The following is an 18379-nucleotide window of genomic DNA, read 5'->3' as shown; positions in this document are numbered from 1 at the left end:
TTTGGTGTGAACTACATATAGTATCAGTGTAAAAGCATCAGTTTGTGTAAATATTTCTTCTGAATGGTGGTAGAAGTCTATTTTGAACATTATCTGGATAATTGCCCCCCCCCCCGAGTTAACTGTTAGAAGTTTAAAGTAATTAGAAAAGCCTAAGACAAAGAAGTTGCTACATGATCATCAGTTCAAATATCCTTGGTGAGACCATAACCAACCTTTGTTATAGAGAGGCTACTCCTGAGATACTCTAACATAATATCTTAAGAGCAAATAGAAACTGAAAAAAGCTTGCTAACTTAAAGGCTATGAGTGAATTCAGAAATGCTTGCTATTTAGTCTTAGGCCTATTCTATATGCTACATCTTAGTGAGAGTAGCATATTTTAATGATCACAAGTATATGACAGGTATGTAGTACATACACACTCCAGGGAACTGAGCCAGTTACAGTTTTCTCCACCCACATTTTATGATGTATCTACCTTGGATATTACAGCATACATTTGCTGTGCTCCTTATCTCTGCAACAAGTGAAAGGGCCTCAAATCTCTTGATCAGTTCTGGTGGCAACCAGGGCAATCCTATGCATGCCTACTGAGAAGTAAAACACACACAGTCCAGTGTGCCTTACTTCTAGGTAAATGGGTTTGCAATTGCAACTTGTGTCACTCCTTTCCCATTAGGGGGGTATATCTCATAAGAGCCACTCTGTGGGATCTGATCAGAGGCCTAACTAGGCTAGCATCCTGTTTCCCCCAGTGGCCAGCAAGATTCTTATGCGAAGCTCACAAGCAGGACCTGAGCGTAAAACCCTTTCTGCTATTGTTCGCCAGCAATCTCAGCACTTCAGCATTGTGGGGTCACTAAAAAAGAAAAGTGGTTCACACTTTATTTTCTTCAGCTGGTGCAGTCTTTCTTAAAGCACAAGTTTCCACTTCAGGTGTTCTCCAGTCACATCATGTTCACTTTGCTCTATGCCTCTAATTTTATTTTATTTTATTGCATAGCTTCCTGCATTAGCATGTCTTGACAGACGGTCAAATGTAACCCGTTTTCCTACTCAAAAGGAAGAAATATTATCTAGTCACCAGGCCAACAAGAAGAAAAATAAGACAGTCTTTGGTTATTCAATAGTAGTGAGAAATCTTTCTTGGCTCCCTGTAATACATGCTTTGGACCTTATTGCTACTCTCCTACTCGGATAAAGTGGCAACATTTTTATATATGAATTATTTAGCTCCACTCTACTGAAAAACAGCATCTCTCTCAAAAGCTGGCAGAAAATGGATTCTGCTCAAAGAATAATTAGCTTGTAGGGAAGGCAGAGAACCTTCTGGCTTCTGTCTTATAGTCCATTTCATTAAACTCTTCCATTTAAATGTCTTGGAAAATTGTGATAAAAGGTATACAGGTTTCTAAATGTAATCAGGCTTACCACTAAAATCTTAAATGAAAAACATACTCGTAAAGGTGATCTTAGGCTTTGCATTTTGCTTCCACAGTTGAATTACTCAAATAAAGGAGACTGGGGAAACTAGTCCCCTGCCCCCATAACATTTATATCCTGCTTTTCCTCTTTCATTAAACCCAAAGTGCTGTGCATATCCAGCTAGGCATGGACCGGATCCAGACCTGCTTAGCTTCAGCAAGGTAGAAGGCTCATATCATAAAGCCAAACCCTGGGACTTTGTAATTACATATAAGTTTTATATACTTTGTATCTGTTTTATAAGGTTTTCTCAAAAAGGGAAATGTAGAATTGTGTGAGTTTGGATTTATTCAACTATAGTGTATGTGGCAACATAATGTTTAGAAAGGATTCAGTGAGAGTCAATGATTGCTGATCACCTTGGTGCATACAGTCTATGTTTGTAGTTGCTATTTTGATCTGAGCTAAGAGGCTACAGAAATTCTCATTACTACCACAAGATATACAAAAGAGACATTCAACATTTCTGCTTGTAGCGCAGTTGATAACTTTGGGTTTTATGTAGGACAACTCCTCTTAGCCATGGGACCCACTTAATCACCTTGGTCTCTTTTTTCAGCCAAACTTGTCATAACAAAGATGCTCTGTGAGGATAACAAGATGAGAGTTGTGAAATACTTTGGACACTATGAAGTAGTACAATACGGTGGCTAATAGCATGAGCTTTGAAGTCACCACTTCAGATCTCACCTCAGTGATTAACCTGCAGGGTTGTCTTACAAAATCAACTGTTCCTTACCTTCAGACAGACACTTGCAATACTGGAATAATAATTAGTGTTGAGTGGCTTTGCCCTGGCTTAATATAGAATGGGCTAGTGATTGTGAACAAAAGTACAGCACACAAAGGGATTTTATTTGAATTCTCCTTCAACTGCCATCTCTCTGAGACCTCAGGGTCCTGTACCTTGTGCTAGGGAGGAAGCCCCCCCCCCCAAATAGTTGATTGGACGGAGATTCTCCCTACTCACCCCTTTCTTCTGTGGTTGACTAGGAGGAATATTGCTTTTCTACCCTATTCTCCTCCTGCAGCTGGAATGATGCTACAGCACTGAGAGGTGTACTTTTCCTGAAGAAGAAGAAGAAGAAGAAGAAGAAGAGTAGTAGTTTGGATTTGATATCCCACTTTATCACTACCCTAAGGAGTGTCAAAGCAGCTAACATTCTCCTTTCCCTTCCTCCCCCACAACAAACACTCTGTGAGGTGAGTGGGGCTGAGAGACTTCAGAGAAGTGTGACTGGCCCAAGGTCACCCAGCAGCTGCATGTTGAGGAGCGGAGACGCGAACCCGGTTCACCAGATTATGAGTCTATCGCTCTTAACCACTACACCACACTGGCTCTCCTGACACCTGACACCTGGCAGCCATACTAACAGGTGCTCTTTGAAAATGACATACCTGATGGCTCCTGGATGTCATTCGCAAAAGAAAGAGAAAACCAGGTAGAGAAAAGAAATGAGCGTGGGATAGGTATCTCAATCACTGCTGCTACCTGGCTGTTGCTGTGGTGGTGAGAGGGAAGGAGAATTCCCGTCCCCTCTGATTCAGATTCAAACCTCTACCTACTTGTGGTTCTGAAGAGAGATGGTTCTGCACATTTTTAGCATAGTTCATTTTGAACTGGGGAGAACAGCTATTCTGAGTGCCTTGAGTAGTGATTTGCAGAAGTGAGTCTCTGCTGTACCTCATTCTAAAGGAAATATGACCCTTGGGTAAGTGCCTGAAACGCCTGGAATCTCGTACCACTTGGAGATTGTGGTGGCGTACAATAATAACTTTGCTAGTTCAATGGAAAAATCCTCATCTTACACTGATGATAAAAATGATGACTAAAGTATCTCTTTCAATGGCAGCATTAATGTAGTAAATGGATGGTGTTCACCATCACATTTTGTACCCTTATGAAAGAGGCTTTGGTTATGTAACACTCAAAGGCTTCATATCAGTTATTTGTCCTGTTCCCATCTGTATCCAGCCATGCTATGTTCGTGTCTCTCAGCATTGTCAAAGGAAACATTAATAGGAAAAGTTGTGTGGAAGGACAGCCTGACCTGCAAATTCTGTTTGGCCTCTTAGTTTTTTATATCAAAAAAACTGCAAAGAGCAATCTCAGATTTATTGAGAATTTTGAGTGGTGTGTGTGTGTGTGAGAGAGAGAGAGAGAGAGAGAGCGCACAACTTTCAGAATTTGGACACAATGCCTTACAAAACTTTAGACTTAAGGTGTTCAAAATAATGCATGAGAGCTCATATTGGGACTGGATAGAAGTGGATAATTTGTCTAATTTGGTTTCTTTTAGTTTCTCATTTTTCTGGTCTTAAATTCAGTTGGCCACATTTCCACATCAGTTTGTGGTGTGTGTGTGTGTGTGTTTCCTCACAAAGAATAGTAAGGATTTTAGTGTGTATTTTTCTTAACATATACAATATTGTATGCACAGGGATGTTAGCCCCAAGGCCAATTCACACCTGCCCTTCCTCTGTAAGCCCTCATGCTCTCCTGGAAGGCTGACAAGGTCCTGTGTTTATAGTGTGTAGAGTGAGGGTTGAGATGGGGGGTAAATGCTCACAAAAATCTTCAAATCCTGTGTAAAGCTTGATGTTCAATGTTTGAGTCACAATTTGACATTTAGCATTCGGAGCTGTGACATACTTGACTTAAAATGAATGATAATTAGCATTTGTTTATTATTGGGACTCAATATCATATTTGGTACTTGATTGCTTATACTATTTTATGAGATAAATGACCAAAACCCAAACAAGTATACAACAGTGCAATAGAGATTTGAGAGATCTCTAGCAAGACCAAAGCATTCAAATTTTGAATTCAAAATCTGACTTCCTCCAAAATGTTAATTTTAGTTTTGGCATTGGCACCATATTTGTGTTCTTAGAGAGCAAATGTGAAAACTCAAGGAGTACCTGTTTGGTGAGGCAGGCCAAAAGAGAAATGACTGGGATCTGCGCTGTGGGGAGAGAGGGATTTAATCCTCTGCCATACCCTTCTGCTGATGACAATACTCCCCCAAGGCTGCCATTTACCCCATTAGGAAGACTTGTGTGTGACCAATGGATCAAATAGCAAATGAATTGGGGGAAAGGATTGAACATTTGTCTCCCACTGCTGCAGTCTTGATCCTAGTTCAGTTCAGTTCAGTTTGATTTATTGTGTTTAGCGAGCAGCCATTTCACACACAATAATAACAAGAATACTGCTAATAATAGTGGTTTACATTTCTGCTCCCCCATCAATACAGAATAAACCGTTTCCCATTCCCCCTTTAAGTGTTACTACACAAATTTGTAAAGCCTTGGTAAGAAATCTGGATGTTCTAATAGGGTATACACCTCTACAACAGACAACAAAAAACAGGTCTTTGCAAGAGACGTCTTTCCCTAATTGGAGGATTCCATAGTTCTGAAATCACAGGTCTCAATTAACTTTCCTAGTCTGGGAAGTAAAAAAATCAATAAATAAAGGACATGCTTCTTAAGAGTTATTTTTTTACTTAAATAGTTATAAAGAACCTGTTCCTGTTTTAGTGGAAGAAATACGTGAATTGCAACGTAACTGGAAATGTTGAACAATTCACACAATGGTTTAAATTTGCACTACAGCTAGCCCCTAAAATGGAAAAGAGCTGATTAGGCTACCACAACTTGCTGGTGGTCACAACAGAAGCTTGCCTTTTGCTCTTTAGAAAGCTGAGTCTTCTGCAGCTTTTGTGCCCCTTAGGGAGGAAGAGACTGTTCAAGAAAACAAATCTAAATGCCTCTTGAGCTCGTATTCCTTGCTTGGTGTTTCTTTGGACCCTGGGCATTGTCCCAAGTGTACGCACTGATGTGTAACAGCCCTTTCCAGAGGGATCTGGCAGAGAAGGCCACAGAAAAGGAGAAGACCATGCCTAAATTTCCTATAGGCGTAGCAGGGATAGAATAAGAGTGGCTTCCAGGCCAGGAACCTCTTAGTAGTAGATGTGGGCTTTGAAGGGAGGAAGTGTCTGTGACTTGATGGTACAGGTCAGTGGTAAGAATACATACCTTGCATGCAGAAAGGCAATGATCCCTGGCACTTCCAATTGAGAAAGAGTTGAGAAGTAGGTGATGGGGAAAGGTTCTGCCTGAGATCCTAGACAGCCATTGGCCACCCAGAAAGCAGGTAATACTGGTCATGAGGAACCTCTCATTCCATGTAAGGCAGCGTTGTACGCAAAGACTAGAAGAGAGAGATTTTCCATGCACAGGCAGTAGGGATGTGGTAGGCAAATCCTTTGTACTTACTGATTTATCACACAACGGTTTAAACAAGCGTCAATCAATTATATAAACAATATAAAACAATGGAGACAAACAGCATTGCAAAGTGCCTTTTGAAAGCTCAGTGTCTTCACTCCTCAAGGCAAGATGGTTCTTGAGGAGCCCTCTGGTGGCAGTTTGAGAGAGGCTGTGTTTTCTGCTGTTTGCTATTATTAAATAATAGGGCCCTTTTTCGTATCATCTTAGATCTGAATGTTTTCTAAAGGTTAGCATGGCTGGCAGTTTGAAATGTTACATTCCTGCAATTCAAATCAGAGAAAATCTCCCTCCTCCTCTTCCAGATTTTTATGACAACAATCATCAGTGTTCATTTTGGTTGTATCAAAGTCCTACTTAGAGTAAACCCATTGAATTTAATGAGCATTCGTTTCAGTGGGTCTTCTCTGAGCATGGCTAAATTTCGATTCAACTCCTTGACAAGACTTTCCTTTCAAGCATACTTTTGCATAAAAAATGAAAGATAAGTGCTGCACACAAAGATCATTATGGAATATGGATCTTTCTTTGGGCTCTGAGAAATCTTTCTGAATATGTTTCACTTCTGGAGCATTATTTCACAATGTACAAAACATGAGTCCATGTATTTCTTCGTCATGAAATGGTGATAGTAAGATGCGTTCTGATACACTGTTCTGAGAATATATTAAGCCATAAATTTAATAAGGTCATCATAAATGTGACTAGCATTTCCCATCTTCAGATCTGTGTCTTGCTAACTCAGTGTTAGCTTACTAATGTTAGATCATTGCTGATGTAATATCACCTCAGGAAAATGAACTTTTCACTATATAATGACTTAATTCCAATTAACCAACACATTGAGTGTACTGTGGATGATTTTGAAGGGTGGTGTTTATAAAACATTGATCTGTCTTCAAGGCAAGTCTCATGCTCTTTATACTGAGAATGACCCAAAGCCATTGCTGTCAGTTTTCAGCAAAAGGCACCCCCCTCCCTGCCCTACCCCCCAGGTCAAGATGCATGGAAACCCAAGGCCACTAAAGTTATTTTGGCACCTGAGAAGGAAAGTCACTCAAGCTCATCTTCCTGGAAGTAAAAATACAACAATTAATGAAATAACAATTTGACAGGGAAGTGGGCTGCCTCAGACGGTTGATTTTAGGTGTCATAAAACAACAGCAAAATGTTCGGTTTTTTCTGTTGTTTTAGGACACCCAAAATCAACAGTCTGAGGTGGCCATTTTCCTGTCAAACCATAGGGTGAGCCATGGCCTCTGTTTCAAAGAAGTAGACATGGAAGACGTGATTGGACATCTCACATTATTTCTAGTACATAAGAGAGAGAGACAGAGACAGGCTGCGTTTGGATAACCCATTATGGCAGAAGAAATGGCTTACCATGAACAAGGAATGTCTTGGTGCTCCTCTTGCACTTCTTCCTTACTGCAACCTTCACATGTTTGCTGCTTATGAAATGAATTAATGCACAGCTTAAAAAAATTAAATAGCAGCGGAAGAATCCCCTGGAAAGTACTAGCAGCATGGTGCATAAGGAGAGGTATTAACCGTGGGGGCAAAACTCCCATTGGCATCTTGAGGAATCTTCTGTCCCAGAAGTAAGTGTGCTTACAATAGGTGCAGGGGGTTAACTTCACCTTCCCATTTGCAGTAATCCCAATCCTACTTCAATTCATCAGCAGACACTATATTGTTCAAAAGTGCACATTAATTGTCTTCCTGCAGCTAGCTTCATGCCTTGTCTGGCTGTTAAGAAATGCTTTGCGGCACCAGCCTTGAATCTAGATCAGAGATGTTGGTTTTAGAGGTTAATCTATTTCAGCCAAGAAGACAAGGATTTCTGAGGCACCGTGCAGGCAAAAGTCGCACCATAGGCAAAGCTGGAACATTTTGTTTACCTTTCAGTGATTTAAATGGGAGAGGGTTAAGGATCTTTATGATTCTTCCATTAAAAACCAATGAGGCTTAAAAGTGTTTGGCTGTAGTCCAGCACAGAATCAAGCATGGTTTAGCCCACAGATTTCAGTAGGCTTTACAGTGCAATTCTAACAATGCTTACTCAGAAGTAAACCCCTCTAAGTTTAATGGGAGCTTACATTTTAGTAAGTGGGTTAAGGTTGGCATTTTTTAGCATGCTGTGCTACAATTGTGGCTCCCCCCCCCCTTTGGTTGGATTGTGCTCAGTTGGTTAGAGTGTGGTGCTGATGAGGTCAAGGTTGCAGGTTCAATCCCTGTATGAGGCAGCTGCAGTTCAGGGGGCTGGACTAGGTGATCCTTAGGGTCCCTTCTATGATTCTAGAATTTTAGTGTGATAATCTGTCAATAGGTGCTTGGTCTAAAGGTACTTCAGGGGCTGCTCCAGATGATCATTTCACTGAGCATCCTGATTTGCTTGCAGAAAGCTTGTGCAGAGGTAATACCATGCCTACACATTAACGATGATTTCTTTTCTGATTTGTTTGCATGGAGGTTATAGTCTTCCCATCAATCTTATCCTACAGCCTAACAACAAAAAGTATCCCTTTTTTCATTAAAGTGAACTTGCTGCCCCAGAGTGTTTTAATCAACAATAATCGCACAAACCTAAATTTCCGACCGAATCCTATTTGCAAAAAGGTGAGAGGCTGGGGGAGACCCAAAACTCTACTTCAGAAGTCCTGGTAAGAACACAGGTAGATCAGCAGTGAGTGCTTGGAGCCACATTTCACCTTTCACATTCTCTAATCTAAACACAGATGCTAATTCTGTGGTCGATCCCATGTATATCATTTCAAGAACAATACAAATAATTGTGAACTGCCTTTAGCAATTTGTGAACAATTGGAGATGAGTTGCCGGGGAATAAAGCAGCCAAATTTGACAACTACTTAAGCAAAGCTGTTGAATAGCTTCCATGAATTAGCCATATAAATTGCTGCTTCAGTGATTCACCTGTCCCAAATTAACCCTAAAACAAAAGTGTATCTGTCTATATCCACTTACCAATATGGTGTTCTGACTAACAGGGAGCCATTCATACAGTAAACACATTCATAAGCAAAATTATGCCCCGTATGGCAATTTTGTTTATAAACTTCCAGGCTCACAAAGAACTTAAGTAATACATTGCATTCAGCAGGGGCTGGCAATTGGTAACTCACAGCTGAATAGATTAAATGCTAATCCCTTTCAATAGCTAGCGACTATATTATGCACAGCATACAAATGAATGAATATGGTTAACACACTTTATTAACAATAGCATAGCCCAAAGATTTGAGGGAGAATCTCAAAAAATTTCCCCCCCACAAACTTGATACTAATTTTGTTTGCAATTTTTTTTTTGTAAGTAGAATAAAATGTCCTCTCATTTTCTCCCTCCTTCTACATTTCCGAATTTTATTCTAAAGATATTTGCTAAAGCTGATGGGCTGACATTTTTGAGGAACAATTCATCACTTGTCATAAATACCTGATTGGCTTGGGGTTGTGTTGAAGTTTTGATGTGGGCCAACCAGAGAATGTTGGTTATGGTGCAGCATAGCAACGTAAAATAAAAAAAATTCCTTCCAGTAGCACCTTAAAGACAAAAGTTGGTCTTTAAGATGCTACTGGAAGGAATTTTTTTATGTTGGTCTTTAAGGTGCTACTGGAAGGAATTTTTTTATTTTGTTTTGACTATGGCAGACCAACACGGCTACCTATCTGTAACCACAGCAACGTAATATGCAGTTAGTTATTTGTATCCCACCTTTTATCCAGGGAGCTCAAGGTGGCATGCATGGCATCCCCATTTTATCCTGACAAGAACTGTAAGAGGTACTCCTCATGCTCTCTTATGACTGCTGCTGGAGCCAGTCGCCCCAATGCTACTTCCAGAGACAGATGCAGGCGGAAACTGCAGATCCATTCCAGCTTTTTTCTTCTGCCTGCTTCTGCATCCGTCTCATAGCTCTGCCTCTGAGTGAACTCTGATCTGGCTGGCTGGCTGCAGAGGGGTGGTGGGAGGCACCAGCTGGGGAACCCCCAAGGGAGGAAGGCTCAGAACTTGGGGATTGGTGGTGGGATGATGATGAGTGGTCAGAAAGAGAAGAGCAGACTGGGAGGAGGAGGTGTTAGAAGCTGGAGAGGTAATAGGGTTTAGTGAGCAGGAAGAGACTATGGCAAAGACCTGGACTATGCAGAATTAAACTAACAGGAAGGATTTGAAACCCGCAGGACCAGAGATTCTCAGAAGACGAGTAAATTTATGGACTATTTGAAAAGTAATTGTGATGGACAGATTGCGCTAGTAGGTTTGCAAGAAGTTTTGTGAGGCGAATTATTTGAAATATTGCAAAAAAGACAATGAGGAGAATTATTAGTTAAAGATAATTAAAGGTAATATAAAATTAAGAAATGCATAATAAGGAATAAGAATGGAAAATCATCAGAGGCGTTGACGGAAGTCCAAAAAGTATTGTATAAGATGTGAAGTTCTGTTGGATGAATGTTAATTAATATGTTAAAAACTAATAAAAATGTATTTTATTTTTTTAAAAAAAAGAGAGTCTATGGCAAAGATCAGTCCAGAATCAGAGGTAGAAGCAAAGTCTGGAAAGAAGGAGGGCTAAGTGGCAGAAATGAATCAGGCTGCTAAACAAGCCAGGGCATCTCTCTCTTCTGCTGCAACCAGCTCCCCTCCCCTCTTGGTCTCCCAGAACCTGCAGAGGTATGAAGAGAGCAGAGCAAAGACAGACCAGGTGAGGAAGTCTCAATGTCAGGTCCCAGGGGAAGAGGAGACTTAGGGAGTTGTAGGAAGGTGAGGACCTTCAGTCCTCACAACTGCCTCATTGGGGCAAGACCTACTGGGAAGAGTTGCTGTGCTCACTAGCCCTGAGCTGTTTTGTTTCTTTGAATCAATTTGACTTCATGGATGCCTCATGAGGTATTGCAGACCTGCTCTTGCCTCCTGCCTTGACATTGGCTCACCACCTTTGGTGAAGATCTGTACCGGTGAGGGACTGCTTTTGTAGCATGGAAGCAGGGAGGAGGAGGAAGAGTCCAGTCCTCAGCCCTCCAGATCTGCCCTGCATCTGGTCAGCTTGGCACAGGCCTTTTTCTCTGCATGGCTGCTTTTGTGGTTGTTTTGTTAGCCTTTTGCCTCTTTGCCTCTTCCTTGTCCTTATTTGTTTGTCTTATCATTCCCTCCACTTCTTCCTTTGTTGAAATAAATAAATAAATTCCCTGAATGCACATTGTAATGAAATGTACAGCACATGCCTGTGATAGAAATGGCTACTTGGACCACTTTTTTTGTCTCTAATGTCTGAACAAACCTTAATCATGAAACAAAACAAAGTAAAAGACCCATCGCAATGCCAGGCATGTACCCTCCATCTCCAAGATATCCTTTGCTAGCAACAATTAGAACGCCAACTTTCAACATCCTTCTAAAATCTGGACCAATGATAAAATGAGAAGAGACTAGTAAAAGCCACATTCAAGGGTGAGACTTGAAGGGAACATGAGAACAATCTCTTTACATAGCTATTATCATGTATTCTCATTGATGTTTCAACTAGGAGATCCTCACAGGGCAAAGCCTTGGAGACACTGGCAATAGAAAGACTTGCATGTGCAAAAAACAACAACCCCCGAATAAGAACGAATCTTTAAATTCAAGTGTGGCTGGAGCTTCATCTTTATGTGTGTGTATAATTACAATCACTTTCAGGGAGGCATGCTAATTTACTTTAGAGGAGTGAGTTTCCTACTATTGATGCTTCCTATATCTTGCATGGCTATACAGCATGCAGCTTTGACTTTCTGGATCCTTGTCCCCTAGGCATATTGAAGCTAATTATTTCCAAAACATGAGGGTTCAGTAGAGTGTAGAGAGCGCATCACTGCCATAAAAGACAAACAATTATCGACACCTGATGCACCGTTATACTCCCTGATCTACTCAGCCTCTTGGTTTATCCCAAAGTCAATGGGAAATTGCCAAAGATGCGGCAGGCGAAATAGCAAAAGGCTTCATGTCATTTCCATTAGGGTGCATTTGAGAATACCACTTCTAATGGATGTGCATTGCAAAGTGCTCGTGTCAGTTTGTCTTTGACCTTGCCTAATGCACTGGAAATACCTTGCGTGTATGTAACTTTTAAGTCTATTTGTTGCTTCTTTTCTCTTTTACACTTGAGTGTTTTTTTCAACCCTGCCCATACCTGAGCACTTCACTGATCATAGCTGACAAAATATTGTACCATGAGTACTGTGTGTGTCTCTGTGTCAAAGAAGCCTTTAAGTAATCGGTTCTCCACTTCTTCAATTCTTTTGATAATCTCTATCTTCTGATTTTAGTTTTGACTCCAACACATTAATTGGGATGGTACAATCCTTTTCTCAGTTTCCTGCCTTCCTGTTCTTTTCTTCTGCCATCTTCTGCTTCTGGTGAGTGTGTGTGTATCCCTTTCATCAGGGTGAAAAACAGCTGAGCTAACATTTAACAGAGACTTTTTTCCTGAGAAAATGTCTGAGGTTTTTCTCCTCTTTCCCCTTCCCACTAGAAAAAGAGTGTAGAATTGTCTCCAAATATCCTCCACATGGCAATAAATATATAATTTTCTCTGAAGAATTCAAGATGTTTTGCCTGAGGGCTTGAAATATGCTGCATAATACCTGTTCCAAGCCTTCGTATGTTGCTGTTTTGTACTACGATGTAGTTTTATAGTATTTAAAGAGCAGTCTCAGATCATCTCCCCTTCTAGAGCAACAGGGAGGTGGACAGAGGCCTCTCAAGTTTCATTGCCCTGGTTCACAATCACAGGAATGGAATGGGTCTTACTGCACAATGCTCTGGCCACAACAGCTGCCCATCAGGTAATGTGTGATTCTTTATGACTAGAATGCTATCATGGTATCTAACCATATGCTGGATTGTATCATAACATGCCCTGTTGACTGCTGGGCCCAAGAAGCTGCAATGCATTTTTCTCAAGGAACAGCTGGTGGCACACTCAAAGTGGAGGGCCCTCTGAGAATGCAGCCTCATATAACCCAAATGCTCAAGTCTAATTAATGCACGGAGGGGTTAATGCCATAGAGTAAGCTGTCCTGCCAGACTTAGCTAGGTCACTCCCCTTCTCCTTAGGAGGAAGGTAGACTAGTCCTGTTGTTCCCTCAGTCCACCATGTGAACTCCAGTGTGTGAAGAGGTCTCAGCTAGCTGCTCCAGGCTCAGACTGCATGGCCTTTTTACAAAGCCATCATTATGTTCCTATATACAGTGGTGCCCCACAAGACGAATGCCTCGCAAGACGGAAAACTTGCTAGACGAAAGAGTTTTCCGTTTTGGAGGTGCTTCGCAAAACGAATTTCCTATGGGCTTGCTTCGCAAGACGAAAATGTCTTGCGAGTACCTGCGGTTCCCCCCCCTTTTTCTAAGCCGCTAAGCCGCTTATCCGCTAAGCCGCTAAAAGCCGCTAAGCCGCTAATAGCGCTAATCCGCTAAGCCGTCAATGGGCTTGCTTCGCAAGACGAAAAAACCGCTAGACGAAGAGAATCACGGAATGGATTCTTTTCGTCTTGCGAGGCACCACTGTAAATAGGAACTTTCACCACTTGGGAACTAACCTAAGTTTTGCTGCCTGTGTTTTCTGAATGCTGTCTGGAAAAGCACATGAATCTGACCTTCAAAGATCTTGTAAGTAAACCATTTTTAACTTTCCAAATGTGTGGTGCTTTTCTATGCTAGAGGGAGTGAGAAGCTTTGGCAGGAACTTAGAAGAGCATCTTTTAAAGGCCTAGCAGCCTATATTTCCATGCTTTACTTGGCTGCATGTTTTGTGATTTTAAATCTCTGCTGGGGTTCTCTTACAAAGGGTAACTGCCCCAAACCTGGAGCTTGGCATCCAAGAATTCTACTTTTTATATACCCATTTCCAACCAACAAATACCTTGTCCAAGGACTCTCTAAACCTGGAGCTGGCATTGCAGCACTCCATCAGTTTCATCATCTTGCTTCTGTGTGGCAGGCAAGAGTTACTACTATGGTCTAGAAAATAGCTGCCTTGTGGTGATGTCCATGCTTATAAGCCAAGCCTTGGTATGAGTTCAGATTTCCTACTTCTATATGCCATGTGTTAAAAAAATAATAATCAAGCCAGCTGTAGAACTGGCTACTTTGCTTTGCATTAATGTCTCTAATTGTGATGTGCTAATGAAACTAAGTGAGAGCTGGACCATAAAGAAGGCTGATCGCCGAAGAATTGATGCTTTTGAATTATGCTGCTGGAGGAGACTCTTGAGAGTCCCATGGACTGCAAGAAGATCAAACGTATCCATTCTTAAGGAAATCAGCCCTGAGTGCTCACTGGAAGGACAGATCGTGAAGCTGAGGCTCCAATACTTTGGCCACCTCATGAGAAGAGAAGGCTTCCTGGAAAAGACCCTGATGTTGGGAAAGATGGAGGGCACAAGGAGAAGGGGATGACAAAGAAGGAGATGGTTGGACAGTGTTCTCGAACATGAGTTTGACCAAACTGCGGGAGGCAGTTGAAGACAGAAGTGCCTGGTGTGCTCTGGTCCATGGGGTCATGAAGAGTCAGACATGACTAAACGACTAAACAACAAAATGAAGCTACTCTTCTCAGGAAAAGTGCTGAGATAACACTAAGATTGCTCAGCACCCAAAACCAGTGAGCAGAGGGTAATCAAATGTTATTTCATGCTCAAGAGTTGTGGAACCTGCTGAAGGGTACCTGCTGAATAGCCTGGGGCAGCTGGGAGTTGGAACCCAACAGCACCTGGAAGGCTACAGGATCCCTGCACCTTTTCTGTTAGCAAGCCTATAGTTTTAACAGACAGTGAAGGTGCTGACATGGTGGTTTATTTTGTGTTTGTGCAAACTCTGCATAACAAAGGAAATTCTTTGGGGAAGGAGAGATGGGCAAATTAGGTAGCTGGCAGATGGTTTCTTCATGTACCCCAGATTGCGATATCAAAGTATTAGAAGCTGCTTTTTCAGCCTTGGTGTTGGGAACTAATTGTTTCATTATGCATATCACCGGAATAGAAGAGGGACCCAAAGGTCTTGCCCTAAGGCTGGTGACGGTAGCACACGTTGCAAGATCCTTGCTTTTTGCTTCACAGCTACCCTCATAAGGTGGTGCTTAGAGATACTTTGCCGCCCATTTGCATTTCCTGAAGGGTTTGCAGCCAGCTTCTTCCAAGCTTGCATTTTATTATTGATGCATAAATTATCCCTCCAGCTTGATTAGGCTGCCTAAAAACTAATGATATGAAACCTACAATGATCTGCTGGGAGTAGCCTTTGCAGTTCAATATCTCCTTCAAGATTGTCAGGTGAAGGGTGAGGCTGACCAACTGGCTCCCCTTGTGTGCCATTAATGTCTTCAAATTCTTCTGGATGAAGGTTAGTCCTCCCTGGGAGTTACAGACATCACTGAACACGTTGGGACTTAGTACAAGGGCATAGAATGGTCCTGTGTATGTATCTACACCAGTGATGGAGTTCTGTTATTCCATAGTAGATGATTGGACTATTCAGGGACACATGTCTCTAAACAGGTCCAAACAGATAACAGACTACTTCTCCATGTTCATGGAATAAGCATTTCTGGAAGAGGAACGATTTGAGATGTTCTTGAAATACAACTCTTATCATCCCTGCCCAGCTGTCTAGGGCTGACTGGAGTCCAGGAACATCTGGAGGACCACAGATTCTATATCCTTGTTCCAGAGCCAGGTTAATATGAAGCTCAAACCTACTCATGTTCACTCAGATGCAAGTTCTGCTGTGTTCAGTTGGGCATGCTCCCAAGTAAGTGTGCATAACATTGCAGCTTTAATCTCATTCCTCCTGTGTGTATCTATTCACCCAGTGGACCCTTTGGTGATCTAACCATATCAGTACAAGCCATTGCAATGTAGCTGGGGAGAGTTGGGCCTTGTAGAAACACCAGTTGTGTTTCCTCTCTTCTCTCTGCACCCCACCCTTTTCTGCTCAGCAGCAGAGTTAGACATCAGAAACAATAATTACTACAAGAGGAAGCAGCATGGGGTTGACATTTGCTCTCCAGCAGGATTATTTTGGCATTTGTTCTGTGCCTACAAGAAATGATAAGCTTACCTGCAGAGAAAACCAAAAAGTAGCATAAACAAAGAAAGGGACTAGATTTGACATAACAGGAGAAGAGTTGAGCTTGAAATTGGGCTTGAAGAGAGAGAAAAGCTGCACAGTTTATGCCACATCTGTCACTGAGTTTGACTATGAATTTTAGAGGTCCTTCATTTAAAACAACATATTTCCTTCTATTGGATTGACTTCCTGAAGGTATCTTCCAAATGTGGCTTGTTCTTATTAAATGATATAGTTCTCAGTTGTGTCCCTCTGAAAGGTATGGTAAGTTACATCCACAGCATTTCTCTGATCCACCAAGCTTGAAACTCTATCAAAAAAATAAATAAGATTAGTATGGCATGACTTGTTTTAGAGAAACCCATGTTGACTCTTAATAATCACAGCCTCCTTTTCTAAGCATTCGCAGACCAACTGTTTAATTATATGTTCTAGGAATTTTCCTGGTATTGATGGTAAGTTGACCAGCCAGAAGTTGCCTGGGCCCTATATTTTCCCATTTGTGAAGAAGATGGGGACAACATTTGCCTGCCTCCAGTCTGTAGGGACCTCACCTGTTCTCCAAGAACTGTCAAATATGATTTTCTTTTTCTTCCCTGGAACAGAGTGTAAGCTAGCCTTGGCCAACCTGATACCTCCAGATGCTGCTGGCTTCCAACTCTCATAACCTCAGAGCACCTGTGATCCCTGGTCTGGAGGACAGAAGGTTGGGGAAGACTGCTGTGGACTGGATGACATTTGGTTCAACAGCAGAGTGACTAACTAAGTTTGTTCTAGGTATAAGCTTTCGTGTGCATGCACACTTCTTCAGATACCTGGGTGCATGCACACGAAAGCTTATACCAAGAACAAACTTAGTTGGTCTCTAAGGTGCTACTGGACAATTTTTTAATTTTTTTATTTTGACTGCGTCAGACCAACACGGCTACCTACCTGAATCTAGCAGAGTGACTGTAAAGAAAGCAGCTGGATAATTGGCATTCATCGGTTGTGTGTCCCCCAGTTATTAGGATTCACAGACCTGCACAATTGCACACAAACATACACACAAGTGAGACAGTCTCTCTGCCCCCTTCCCCCTCAGCAGATAAATGATTTGGAAGCTTTGAGAATCCACTGCAGCCTCTTGTTGTGAAGTGATGCATCTGCATTCATTTCTTGGCAGGTGGTCTCTGAGCTACATGTGTTCAGTGCAATCCGGCCTTGGCACTTTGGAGATTTCAACAAGGTAAAGATTGCTGTTTTTAATTACTAGCATATTGGGAGGTGTGACAAGAGAATTCATCCAGTTCTCACTCCCCCCCCCCCCTTCTGATATGCATCTCCAGCACTGACACATAATACAATTAATCTATTTTGGGGTGTTTTGTTCTTTACTGGTTCAGTTCAGAACAGGCTGGGGGCTTCGTTCAAAGTATATTTGTGCTGGATTTCTCTTTGCTGTCTTGCTTGGGTTTGGTTAAAATATAGTATGAGCATGTAATCCTATGCGTATTTACTTCTAAATAAGCCTCTTTGTGCCAATGAAGTTCTAGGGAGAGATGTTTAGGATTGTAACCAGTGCTTTTTTTCCTAAAAAAATATTTAGGGGAACTCTCATTTTCCTACTCATATTGAAATATTGCCCCTCAATGAGGCCAAACTTAGATTCACAAAATGTTTAGGGGTATGTGTACCCCTGCGTCCTCCGAGAAAAAAGCACTGATTGTAACCATGGTGTATCTTTCATCCTGGGGATCCGAAAGCATTTGCTGAGGGCCTTCTCGGCAGTGGCACCCTCTCTGTGGAATGTCCTCCCAACCAATGTCAAGGAGATAAAGAACTACATAGCTTTTAGAAGACATCTGAAGGCAGCCCTGTATTGGGAAGTTTTTAATGTTTGATGTTTTATTGTGTTTTGGAAGCCACCCACAGTGGCTGGGGCAGCCCAGCCTTATAGGTGGGGTAAAAAGGTAAAGGTACCCCTGCCCGTATGGGTCAGTCTTGACAGACTCTAGGGTTGTGCGCTCATCTCACTCTAGAGGCCGGGAGCCAGCGCTGTCCGCAGACACTTCCAGGTCACGTGGCCAGCGTGACGAAGCTACTCTGGCGAGCCAGTGCCGCACACGGAAACGCCGTTTACCTTCCCGCTAGTAAGCAGTACCTATTTATCTACTTGCACCCGGGGGTGCTTTCGAACTGCTAGGTTGGCAGGCGCTGGGACCGAGCAACGGGAGCACACCCCGCCGCGGGGATTCGAACCGCCGACCATGCAATCGGCAAGTCCTAGGCGCTGAGGTTTTACCCACAGTGCCACCCGCGTCCCAATATAGGCGGGGTAGAAATAATAATATTGTGGTGGTGGTGGTTACTATTATTATTTATTATTATTTTATGCCTACAAATCACTGATTTCAAACTGATTTCAAATCACTGATTTCACCGGTTTCAAATTTCCACATGCTCATGAAGCTTACTGGATGACTGAGCA

This window comes from Podarcis cretensis (genome assembly GCF_951804945.1).
Source record: "Podarcis cretensis genome assembly, chromosome: 1".
Lineage (NCBI taxonomy): Eukaryota > Metazoa > Chordata > Lepidosauria > Squamata > Lacertidae > Podarcis > Podarcis cretensis.
This window is presented reverse-complemented; position numbering follows the sequence as displayed.